The sequence below is a fragment of the Protopterus annectens genome, chromosome 15.part0, assembly GCF_019279795.1.
Source record: "Protopterus annectens isolate FY-2018-M chromosome 15.part0, PAN1.0, whole genome shotgun sequence".
Classification (NCBI taxonomy): Eukaryota; Metazoa; Chordata; order Ceratodontiformes; family Protopteridae; genus Protopterus; species Protopterus annectens.
In genome coordinates this window covers 244,787,322-244,800,955 of record NC_056749.1, presented here as the reverse complement: position 1 = coordinate 244,800,955, position 13,634 = coordinate 244,787,322, and the positions used below count along the sequence as shown (strand labels likewise).

At 42.8% G+C, this 13,634-nt stretch overlaps 1 protein-coding gene across 1 annotated transcript in view; it reads right to left on the bottom strand.

Moving 5' to 3' along the window:
* The window catches only part of TBC1D15 (TBC1 domain family member 15), a 2,197,436-nt gene that overhangs the window by 1,692,234 nt on the left and 491,568 nt on the right, over positions 1-13,634 (bottom strand). The gene's annotated exons all lie outside the window — the stretch shown is intronic.

The following is a 13,634-nucleotide window of genomic DNA, read 5'->3' as shown; positions in this document are numbered from 1 at the left end:
ATTAGAAAAGTACATGCCAAACTGGGGTCACTCTACCGTATCAAACCATTTCTTACCAACAACACAAGATCAGCCATTGCTCGCTCCCAACTTCTATCCACCCTACTCTATGCATCTCCCATTCTGACTAATCTCAACAAAACTGAACTAAGCAAAATGGAAGCTTGCTATAACAGAATTGCCCGTTTTGCTGCAAATTGCTCATATAGAACTCATCATTGTACTGCTTTGAGACAGCTCCACTGGCTTGAACTGCCCAACCTCCTAACCTACAATCAGCTCTGCCTCTGTCATTCTATCTATTACCTCCCCAATTAGTGTCCTGCCCTCAACAACCTAGTACAACATCACTCAGCCAAAAGGCCTCTTAGATCATCAAGCAAACTACTACTAGAAGTCACCAACAGCTACAATAGCTTTGGAGATGCACTATATAGTAGTTCGTGGCTAAAAATGGAACTCTGTCCCTACTAGCATTCAAAACACATCATCCAAAGCCTCCTTTAAAGACCTCATCAGGCAACATCTCAAGCAAAGTTGGCAGTGCCATGATTGCTCCTCAGGCTAGTGAAAGCGGATAACATATGCATACTAAATCTAGAGCAATTTATAATAGTTTTTCAATCTTACTCACAAACACTGGCTAATCTACAATGTATGTACTGTACCTGTGTACTATGTATGTATTCTACCTACATTCCAAAGTTCAGCTGTACACCACAAATCTATTACTTACCTTTATTTTTAAAATTAATATCTTTTTTGATTGTTCTCTCCACTGAAACTGTTTGTGCCGCATGCCACTGTAAAAACATGTCTCTTGTAATTTGTGTGTATACTGATTATGTCTAAATAACTAAATGTGTCTGTAATTTTTCTTTGTGGAGCTTTTCTCCCCGGGCCTCTGCTGAAAAAGGGCCTTTTCGGCTCAGTCAGACACCCCCAGTTAACAAATGTAAAATAAAATAAAATAAAAAAATAAAATAAATAAGGAGTAAGAATACTGAAACAAGTGTTATTTGAAACAACTAAAGTTGAGATGCCACATATTCTGGCATAAAGTGTAGAAGCACCTGGAAAAAGGGAAAAAATAGAAAACAATATAGTATAAAGTATAAAACCTACTAGAAACAGGGGAAAAAATAGAAAACAATCGGCTGAGATACCAGTCAGAATATTATCTCAGCTGTTACAAAGATAAGACCAAAATGATATACTAAGATGGCAAAAAAATAAAATAATAAAAAAAAAAAAAAAACAGGGAATTCATGGAGCAAGAGTTAATGAAGTTAGGAAGCCTAACACAGTAAGATGCTAAAAGTGCATCTGCGCTATGACAACAGGTAAAGAAGAAAGTGGGCAAGGTGCTAGTGTGGCTCAGCTAACTTCATGGCACAAAGAGGTAAGGTTTTGAGTGTGACCTTTATGTCCTTAAACCGACTATAAGATGAGTGTGGCAGAGGCTAGCAGGAGAGAGAGAGAGGATACACTGTCAACTCAACCATAACAGAAGGGGGGAAAGACCACACAGTGCAGTGCAGAAACCAGATGGAGGATGGGTGTAGAGTTACTAACATATGTACCTATGAGACGTGTTTTGCTCTGCCAAGTTGTGATTGCACAGCAGCCTTCATATTTTGCCCATGGAACTATGCCAAAAACATCAAGGAAAACGTAAAAGATCCTCACTTTGGCAGAAGTTCACATTATTCAACAGGTGTAGATTTTAGTTAGGTTGAAACAGAAAATCACCTAGTGGTTGCCTAGATAATGGTAACATCATGGGATATTCTTGTCCATGGAAGAATGAATGGCTACACTCAACTGTGAAAAAGGTACATGGTTGACAGGTGCAGAAATAGAGAAAATAAGATTTTAAAAGTGAAAATAACTGTCTCTGATACTTTAATAATAATAATGGTATTTCAGACTCGTGACAACAAGAAATCTCAAATGAAAAACATTTCAATTCCACATTTATCACTGTGTAACAAAGGTGATGGATGGGAAATACCCAAAGTTGTTCATTCGGGCTTGCATTTCAATTCTACTTTCATCTAATATCAGTGTGTAATAACGGTGATGGAGTGGGGAATGCCCCAAGTATTTCAGACAACTTTGTTCATTCAAACCTTTTCCTTATCAACCTAATGGAAGCTATGGAGAAGGAATAAAATTCCACAGCCATTTAAGAGGATATTCTGTTTGTCCTTTATTGGACAGGATATCAATGAAATACAGATTTTATATCTTAAGGGTACTGTTGCCATACAAACCAGATGATTTACTAAACTAAGTATTGCATTCCAAAATACTACTTGGACAAACTATAATGAAAGTGAAAACCAGAAATCTGCAGCAAATGAAGGACACAGAAAAAAAACCCTACTACAGCCTTGCAGAGAAACAGTTTGAGAACGCTCATAAGGGGGACCGTGTCTCAGGTAAAGTTTGTCATTTATAACACAAGGAAAATCAACAAGAAAAGACAATGAGTTTATATCTGAATGTTTACTATAGCACCTTATGTACCAGGTAATAAATAATGTATCGTGTATGAAACATTTCTGTTTAATTCTTAGTATGCTTTTCCCCTAAAACACATTTTTTTAAGTGTGGAGCTGTTTGTATCAACTTTTTTTTAACCGTTCTGCTCTCAATATTTTTTTTACTGGTATTAGAACATAAAACTGATATTACAATCAGTATACTACATTTGGTCGTATACTCATATAAATGAAACACATTGAAAACAACTACTACTTTTGTAGGGTAGCAGGACACACTGCACCCCCATTTCCCTGCTAATTAAATATACCAACTCGGAGATATCACTACAGCAAGGAAAGGGCAAATTTCTCACTCCATATCGTTTTTGATCTCACACAGAAAAAAAGCCGGCATTGTGAGGTCAGCAGCTGGTTTTCAATCATTCTAAAGGCATGCTTCTGGAGCATTTTCTCCCTGGGCCTCCGCTGAAAACAGGATCTGTGGAACCTAGTCGGACTTTCTCGGTCAACAAAATGTTAAAATAATAAAATAAAAAATGTCTCTGTGTCCAAAGAGCACAACATTTCACTACCTAAATGACAGTGTGTGTGTGTGTGTGTGTGTGTGTGTGTGTGTGTGTGTGTGTGTGTGTATATATATATATATATATATATATATATATATATATATATATATATATATATACACACACACACACACACACACACATATATATATATATATATATATATATATATATATATATATGGTTTACTATCAAAATGTTGAACAACACTTGTGCGGATTTCAGAATCTCGTAATCACATGGGTGACTTGCAAAAACAGTGAACCATGACCTAATGAGTTTGTTAAATCGAAAGCAAGGAAGTGATGGGCTCCTGTAAAATCGCCACTAACTTGAAAGGTGATTTTAAAGGAACAGTCGAACATGGTTTTACCATTTTTAACATATGGTAAAAATGACTTTCAAAATTCAACCATACGAGTTGATGAAACGACTCAAATATGTTGTGTCATTCAACATTTTGATAGTAAACTTGTATATGACTTAACTTTGGTCAGCAGAAATAAGTGTTGACATCTGAAAGGTAAACCACATTTCCTTGAAAATGGAAATGCCATTGTCTTAGTACGCATGTGCCATGAAGCAACATCAGTGCATGCAAATGTTAAATAAAAACAACAATAATAATAAAAAAAATGCAGTTTTTTTTTTTTTACAAGAGAGAGCAAGCCCAGCTGCACCACCCAACCTACTGCTAATTGCTAATTATATTAACTCAGAGACTGCACAATATTCTCCTACCCAGACATAGTCGATCTCACACACCTGTCAACCAAATGCAATAGATTAAACAGATGCTGACCAAACCAATGAACCATACCTACATATAAATATATATGTAGACAGATGCATATTTTATATACATATAGATATATATATATATATATATATATATATATATGTATCCCCAATTTCAAACTGTTAGCCTCCAAGGATTACAGCTGTAGTCCTCACCATACTGCTCACTTTATTTGCTTTAGAATTTGCTGCTGCATTTGTTGTTCGTGGGAGAGGAAAAAAGGTTGCAGCACGGCTGGCCCCATCAGCTGAAAATATCCGCCGCTATCTTGGGATTGAGAAACCACTCGTGAGGGAGCAGAGTGCACCTGCTCAGCCGGTCCACGATCACGTTGGACTTCCCCGGGATGTGCGTTGCTATCAGAAAATGGTTGGAAGCTATCGCCCATTGCCAAATTCAAATGGTCTCTCGGCACAGGAGATATGACTTGGTTCCTCCTTGTTTGTTGATGTACCAGACTACTGACATATTATCTGACTGAATCGCAATAGTTCCAGAGGTGAGGAGTGGACGGAGTGCTTGCAACGCTAATAGCACCACTCAACTCCAGAACACTGATGTGCAGATCGGCCTCTAAATTCAACCACGTGCCTTGGACTGTCTTTCCCTGAAAATGGCCCCCCCAACCAATCAGGGAAGCGTCCATGGTCATCGTGGTGCAAGGCTGAGGGGACTGAAAGGGACGACACCACAATTCCGCTTCTGGCCTCATCCAAGATCCTGCTTGCACAAATTGGTTATGAGAATCTGAGAGTCTAGAGGATGAATGTTTGCAGACCACTGTGACAGGAGGAGCCACTGTAAGATCCTCACATGTAACCTTGCAAGGGGAACTATAGGGATGGCTGCAGCCATAGACCCCAGTACCTGGAGGACTTCCCTTGCTGACACTCTCGTTTGACAGAGTATCACACACACTTGCGATCTTAGTCTCTGGAGTCTGTGGGCTGGAAGAGATACCAGACAAGAATGAGTGTCGAGTACTGCCCCTATAAATTCCAGTTATTGAGTGGGGGTTATGTTGGATTTTTTCCTGTACAGTTATGCCTAGGGACTTTGCTAGAGAAAGGGTGTACTGGAGATCCATTGTCAAGAGATGCTTGGTTGGGGCGGTGAGGAGCCTATTGTCCAAATATGGAACCACCTGGAATCCTAGAAGTCTCAGATGAGCTGTTACCACTGCTAAACATTTCCTGAACACTCTGGGGGTCATCAAGAGACCGAATGTCAGGGCACAAAACTGATAGTGATTGGTTCCTAGCCGGAAGTGAAGGAGTCTCCTGGAACGCTTGTCCATACTGATGTGGTAATGCACATCCCGGAGGTCTATTGAGCACATCCAAGCATCCTCCCTCAGATAGGGGAGGATGGATTGGATAGTAACTATGCAGAATTTGATTTAAACAACTGATTTGTTTAAATGGCTGAGATCGTAGATGGGTCTTCAGTCCCTGGTCTTTTTTGGCACTAAAAAGAATCTTGAGTAAAAACCGGATCCACATTGGTCTGGAGGGACTGGTGTGATGACTCTTTTTTGACATAGCTTCAAAATTTCTGAAGCTGCGTCTTCCCTTTGGTGGGGTGGAACATCGGAAAAGTTTTGGGGAGGTTTGAGAGGGGAGGAAAGAGGGATGTGGTAGCCTCTGGAGATTATGCTCTGCACCAATCGATCATTTGTAATACAGTGCCAGGCAGCTTGATGCAGAGAAGAACGACCCCCGACTGCTTCCAGAGGAAAGCAATCGGGCAATGCTTCAGGAGGGCTGATAAGACCGTCCAGAAAAAGAATCTCTGGAGTCTTGATTCCGTGGACCCCCTCTGCCCCTGAATGGGTGTCTTCCACCATTGTTACCCCCTCTGCCTCTGTAGGAATCCTCGCCACATGTGTTTTGAAAAGGGCCCTGCGATTTTTAATGCCAGATTTTTCCACTCCTCTGGTTCCTGGAAAAAGAACGCTGAGGTTTTGAACAATGCAGGCCAATGGCAGACAGGGTCTTTCTGTCTTGTTTGCACCTGGCCAGAGTATCTTTCACTTTGGAACCAAACAAGGATGATGGCTCAATAGAGGCATTCAAAAAGGAGGACTTGAAGGAGTCTGCGAGGTCACATATGTGCATCCAGGCATGATGCCTCATAACAATGCCTGCACACGCAGCTCTAGACACCCCTTTGGTTGCGTAAGCCAGCAACCTCATGGACGAACTGGATATGAATTCAAGGGTGGCAAGTTGACAGGCAACCTTGTCTCGCACCTCATCAGAAACTTGACCCATGAGAGTTCCAGAAAGCTAGGTGATTAGATCTCTTTGGAGCCTCGTGAAATGTGGCAGGTAATTCAGGGAACTAACAGCAAAGGTCGCTGAAGCAAAATACAAAAAACAAAATTAAAACTTCAAAAACAAAAATGAATTGTGGCAACCGTGCTTAATGGCTACAATCCAATTTACTATGAAGTGCTGTTCGTCCACCAAAATTACTTGAACTTCTTCAAATACAACACACACTGATAATGACATTTAAAATTAATTTTGCTGGATGAAAAGCGCTTCATAACAAATTGGATTATAGCCATTAAGCATGGTTGCCACGGTTCATTTTGTCGCTGAAGCAAAAACTCGCTTCCTCAGTATGTCCACAGCCCGAGACTCTTTATTGGGCGGGTGAACAGTAGGACTTTCTTCCACTAGGTATTTTCTGGTGGCCGTCGCCACAACCATTGTGTCAAATGGCAACCCTTCGACCAGTGTGGATGCTCCTGGGGGGGGGGGGGGGGGTATTTTATCGGGTCTCCTTGGGATGGCCTCTATGGAGTCAGGATTCTGCCAGGCCTGCTGTATGACCAGTTGTATCAGCTCGTCAGCAGGTGGCGTCACCCAAGAAGTAGAAGGCCCGGAGCAAAAAGCCTGCAGGAACACAGATTTCTCCGAGGAGGGGTTGGAGGGCTTCCAGCCACCCCTCTGTTTTAATATTTCAAGGATATCTCCAAATGACACATCATCTGGGGGTGACCGTGAGGACCCCTCCCCATCATCGTAATCCGTGTCCCCAGTCAGCGACTTTTCAGGCAAGTCAATGTGTTTCCTCTTGCATAACTTCTTCCGATGAGGTCCCTCAGTGGGAGTTTCTAAGGAAGACTCAGAGGAAGGGGCATCCCGGATAGGGATATCCTGAGGCTTCTCCCCTGGTGTCAGGGGAGGTAGCCCATGGTAGCTGTAGCTCAGAGGGAGCAGAAGGAAGTTCCGACGTCAGTGGAGTGTCTCCGAAGGCAAGCACTCTCTCTATCATCCGGAAAGCAGGCCCGCCTGAAGAAGAGTAAGAGCCTCAGAACCGGGGTCACACCCTACAGTGTCGGACCTGCTCCCAGAGATGGAGACTCCAGCAAAATTCCTGGAGCAGAGTACAGCACCGATAAGGCACTCGGTACAGTGCTCTAAACCAAGGAATCCACCCCCCAACCATGAGATGAATGAAGGGATGGTTGTGACAGAACCGAAAACCAAAGAGTTGACCTCGGGGCCTCAGTGATGGGCACTGTTGGTGCCGACGGGGGTCCACTACAGTTGTTGGAACAGTGAGCTTTGGTACCGGGAGGTCTGAAGGAGGAGAATACATGGGAGTACTGTGAAGAACAGCACCTGGTCCCAAATGGGGATGAGTCTTAGGCAGATTCGGAATCCCTCGGGCTGTCAACAGCTGATCCAACAAGCACACCACATTGTGTTTGGATAGGCTCCTGGTGGACCTAGTGGATACTCCTGAAGGAAAATCTGGCCAGTCCAAAAAGGGGCTACAAGCAAGTCCTGCAAATGGGTCCAGGGAAGGAGAGTATCAGGTCCATGGTGTCTGAGAAAATGGCACCATGGTCTCTAGTTTGGAGACAGGTAGCAAAGGTGAGGATATTTTCGGCAGCAATGGAGCACTCAATCACAGGCATCGGTTCCAGAGAGGTTGGCACCGAAGGAGGAGCTGGAGTAAGGACGGTGACATAGTCGAGACAGTCATCACCGGAGGGAGCTTCGGCACCGAGGCACTAGTTGTCACTAGAACAGTAGAAGTCATCACAGTAGTAGTCAGAGCAGAGGTCAAAAGCATAGTAGTTGGAACCGAAGAAGGGGCTCTGTGCTCTGATGAAGTCTTGTGGGCCTTATGCTTAGAAGTCTTACCTCTGTCATCAGAAGGTGAGGAGGGGTCAGAATGTGGCCGTTTTCTGTGTTTAACTGGAGGGGTTGAAGCCTCTTGACACAGAAATAGCCTCTGTGAAAGGAGAAGGTAGAAGGCCTTTCAAGATTAACTTATTTTTTCATTCGTTCAGCGTCCGCTGACTAACACTCTGACATACCTGACAGGAAGGTTTCACATATAAATGAGAAACCCCCAGACAATAAATGCAGTCATCATGACTATCATGGTTAGGGAGTTTACCATTGCAGGAGGTGCAATGTTTAAACCCCGATGTCCCTTTTTTATCAGACATATTCAGCCAAACCCCACACACACACACACACACACACACACACACACACACACACACACACACACAGAAAGTAAAAAGAAAGGAAGATACCAACGATAGTATCAAGAGATACCACAACGGTAGGAGAGGGCGTTACCAACAATGGTAAAAGAATTACCCAACGGGTAGAGCTAAAATTGAGAAAATTAGGCTACATGGAGAGCGATAAGATCATAAAGGGTATACTGTTTAGAAAAGTGACAAAAGTCCAATCAACACTCAAAAATATATCAAAAATATTTCACTTAGCTGGAGAGCTCGATGAAACGCAGCTATATGGCTATGCGGCAAATGAGATCTGAGGTAACTGGGAGAAGGGTATTGTGGGTAGCAGCTTACCTCAAGAGTTTTTTTGGTGTACGCGAGCTTGGTATTTGGCCGACATGGTTCCGAGGGCTCAGAACTGAACCCATCAGTGATGAATGGGAAGAAGATTAACAACATTAGATTGATCAATTTCCTTTGACCTGCCTGATTTTGAAAGCATGTTCTGAATCACTGGCACAAGATGGAAGGCACAGATGAGATCCAGTGTCCAAGGAAAATGGTGTCCAACGTCAAAGTACTCTACTGTTGAATCAGGGAACAAAATAACTGACAGCTGAACATTCAGTTGAGTATCAGATCAGTGCACCTATGACATGCCACAAAGTTTCAGCCTACTGCAAGACTACAGGGAACAGTTATCATCCATAAATATCTAATAGTCTGCTGCCATAAAAAAGGGATAATTAATACTGCCTCTAGATACATGACAAAGCCTTTTGGCACCCCGTTTGTTGGCATACCATATCACAGTAGTACTGTCTGTGTTAACCTGAAGAGACCCTGTGTGAAAACTGTCATGAAAATTTTCCACTAATAGGTGCTTTTCTTTCCTTCAAGCCTGAATTTAAGAGATGTTTCATGCTGGAATGAGAAACCCTGCAATGAAGGGGCTTGAAATAAGCAAGTCAGACGCAGCTAGAAAAAATCAGTGGTGCATAAGAGACATTCCCCATGTCAAACTAAGAGAACTTTACCACCAAAGAAACCTGCTCTTCGCTGAAATCAGTAGAGAAACCATCACTTCTGGGATTCTAAAGAGGTACTTGATGCTAAACATTCTTCACTGCACACTGTGGTTTCCTTGTGTGAGTCTTGCATGACAAACCATGAGAATGCAGGTTGACATGTACACCACAACCATCAGAAAGGGTCTTGCTGTAATTGCTGGAAATGAAGAAAGATCACAAAAAGTTCTAAATTCACAGAAACTTTTCTTGAGCTAAAAGCACTTTTTGACTACAGCTTGAAATTGCTCCTAGACAGGTCAATGTATAAGAAGGGGGAGAGGAATGATTTCTCATTATTCATTTGTGCCTAACAACTGGAAAACTATTATGATCCTCAACAAAGCATGCACTAACACTTCCTGTGTCTGAGCTACTATCAGGTAGATGTTCAAGCAGGGAAAATAGTAATTTGCTATCTCTTTAGATGTACACATACAGGAGTTAAGCATTTTGTAAACACTCAGAATTGTGGACAGTTCAACTGGGAATGTAGCAAACTAGAAGTGAAAGTTAAGGTCCTTGGAATAATAAAAAATATGTGAATAGTCCTTATAGGAATACTAAGACATGCATTCTGTGTGTCCAGGGTTGGTGTGAAACATTTATGTTCTCTGTAAGGCAGTGCATTCTTTAAGGTTGCTAACCACAACTTTTTTTTCACAACAAACTGATTGTTTAGACTTCAAACAACTAATACCAGCTTTATGGCTTGTCTTTCTTTAGAAACGAAAACAGCATTGAAGAAATTCTCGACTCTTTTTTAATGATTTGGCACAGACTGTTTATAGCCTTTTTCTGTATCAAATAGACCAAATCACTTCAGTATGAAAAGTTTCCACTGACTAGTAATTGCTTTCCTATCCTTCAAGTCTGAACCAATTAGCACTAAAAAATCACTATCTAGAGCAATGAAGTCCACAGAATATGAGAAGTGTGATGCAGCACCCCCAGATTTTTAAAATCTGTGCATATGTAGATAGTCTTGCTGCACAGAGTGCTTTAGTCATGTTAGTAGTCATTAACCTATTTCATATAATTACTGTAACCTGATTCTGTACTCTATCACACTGTGTAACATATTATTTCTATTAGTTGTTACTTGTACTATGCAATCCAGGCTGAGCTTGCAACTGGTCATGTTTGATCAATGCTCTACCCTAACAAAAAAGCAAAACAAAACATACATCCATGCGTAAATGTTGAAAGTCTGTGTAATAATCCTGTGAATCCACTTGTCTGACATAATCCTGAGGTAATAATTTCCTATGCTGCTGTGAAGTGTTGGTGGCAGCCTACCAGGGGTACTGGAGAAGGGGTAACTGGTACATCCAGGAAGTGGTCATTGTCATAATCTTTGTTCATAGGTTCATACTAGGCTATCTGCCCGAGGGCATTTATAAGCCTAGCCATAGTTTTGTGGCTTACGCCACCCCTTAGTTTGGAGAAACTATGCCCATTATTTAGCTGTGCCTCTGTCGAGCAGTGACACTGAGGTAACCCCTGGGGTGTATCTGCGATCTCCCATCCATTGGTCAAGATTCCTCTTGAACAAAGCCAGCGAGGTGCTCTGCCTCACATAAACCGGGATTTTGTTCCACAGCATAGGGAGTCTTTGGGTGATGAATCTATCCCTCCAGCACGTCCTATTAATAACCGTGTCGAGGTTTAAGTCACCCGCCCTTGTGGCTCTGAGGGATCTAGATTTTTTGAGATGAAGCATATTCATCAAATCTGGGTTTGACATGGCCTTGTATGTCAGGCATAGGTCACCTCTGAGTAAGCTGCACGCAACTGAATATAACTGGAGTTCTTTCAGTCGTGCAGCATAAGACAGATTTTTGAGACCCTTTATCCTTTTGGTGAGGAACTTTTGTGGCCTCTCCAGCTGCTGCAAGTGTCGGGTCAGATCCATTCCGAATGGGGCATTGTACTCGATCATTGGTCTGATGAGTGATGAGTATAGGGAGACTATGACTTCCCTTGATCTAGATGTGAATCCCTTCATGATAAGGTGGGCAATGTAGAAGGTCTTCCTAACTACTTTAGCAATATGAGTGTCGAATGAAAGGCTACTGTCAACCTGGGTTCTCAGATCCCTAATAACTTCTTCTGTGTTCAGGGGATTGCCATCTATATGGTAGCTAGGGGTAACCTTATTTTTCCCGAAGGGTATGACTATGCATTTCTTGGCATTTAACTTGAGGCCATGGCTCTGGCACCAGTTATCCGTTTCTGTGAGACCCTTCTGAAGGATATCTGTGTCGGATGTGTTCTCAACTACGGCGCCCAGTTTGCAGTCATCTGCGAACTTTGTTAGCCATAACCCTCCTGTGTTTGCTTGTACTTCAGAAAAGTAGATGCCAAACAAGAGTGGGCCCAGGACTGAGCCCTGTGGGACACCACTTGTGACAGGCTTAGAGTCTGACATGGCGCCAGCAACTCTGACCCTGTGGGTTCTGTCACTCAGCCAGTTTGCAACCCATCTTGTAATGTATGGGTTTACATTTAAGTTGATGAGTTTTTCAATGATACCCGAGTGGGGTATTGTATCGAAAGCCTTCGCCAGGTCTAGGTAGGCTGTATGGACTGCCTTTCCCTCGTCAATGGCCTTGGTGACTGTTTCAAAAAAGTCAACCAAGTTTAAAAGGCATGATCTGCCTTTGACAAAGCCAAACTGGGTTGGATCCAAAGTCTGCAAATTCCCTATGTCTTTATTTATGAGATCCTTTCCATGGCTTTGCAGATCAGGCTTGTCAAGCTAATGGGACGGTAATTTCCAGGGTCGGTGGAGGCACCGCCTTTGTGGAGTGGGACCACAGTCGCTGTGCGCCACTCCCTGGGTACGTATCCGGAGGTGAGACTAAGATTAAACAGCTGTCCTAACTGTGGGTTTAATTCCTCATTGAGTTCCTGGAGCACACAGCCGGGGACCCCATCAGGTCCCATGGATGCTGTGTTCTTTGCCTTGGAGAGAGCAGTTCTCACCTGAGCGTTGGAGATGTTTGGGGGGCTACAATCATTTGGTATGGATATCTCTTCTTTAGGCGGGGAGGGTGGGGAGAAGTTTGCACTGAACCTGTCAGCCAGTATGTTGGCAATGTCTGTAGGATCAGTAATCTTCACATCATTTTGAACTAATTCTGAGCATATCTGGGAGTTTCCTCCTAGGTTTCTGACATAGCTAAAGAATGCTTTATGGTTGTCTTTAGAGTCCTTAGCTATTTTTTCTCAAAATTAGCTTTGGATGATTTTATGAGAGCTCTTAGCTTTTACTTATAGTGATCAGCAGTGTCTTACCTTTTAAGGATTTTGCTCTATCTTGTAGTAGCTTTCTCCTTTTATTGTAGAGTTTGTTTATGGCTGGGGTCCACCAGACTGGACGCTTGCCTTTGGTACAAAGAGTCTTTGTTTTGCTTGGGATTGCCTGATCCATGCAACCCTGCAGGTGCTGGTAGAAGGCATTTGTAAGTGATTCAGCAGTTTGAGTAATGTTAACCGCCGGCTCAGGGGCCTTAAAGGAGACCACACTAGTCTTTAGAAGTGTGAAGTCGGCTTTCGAGAAGTTCTTTACTGTGGTCTTTTTCATTTCGGGTGGGGGCGGGATGAGGACCTCCAGCGAGATTTGTTTGTGATCAGATCTCACCAGTGAAGGGTATACTTCTGGCGTTGAACATTGTGCTCCCATGTTCGTGATGATGAGATCAAGTATGTTCTCTCTTCTTGTGGGGATGGTGACTAGTTGTTCCATGGCATTTGAGTTTATGAATTCCAGAAACTTTTGGGCTAGAGTGTTTGGGCTTAAGTAGTGTTCCCAGTCTATATTAGGGTAGTTGAAGTCACCTAGTATGATGGTGTTCGGAGATACATTTATCCCCTCCAGTGTTTTCAGGAAGGCCATGTGAGGTTCCTGAGTTTGTGAGGGTGGCCTGTAACATGCTACAATTTGCATAGCAGTCTTGCCTATGGTTAATTGCACCTGGATGGTTTCCGATGCATCGTGCGATGCCACCAATCTTGAGGTGTGGGTGTCCTTGATGAATATGGATACCCCTCCTCCTTTCTTGGTATTGTCCCGGTTTTGTGGCCGGAACGCATGATATGAGGTAAAACCTGATAGTGCTGGGGTGCTCTCAGGAGCCTTGAACCAGGTTTCTGTCACAGCACAGACATCGATGTTCTCCATACTGAGAA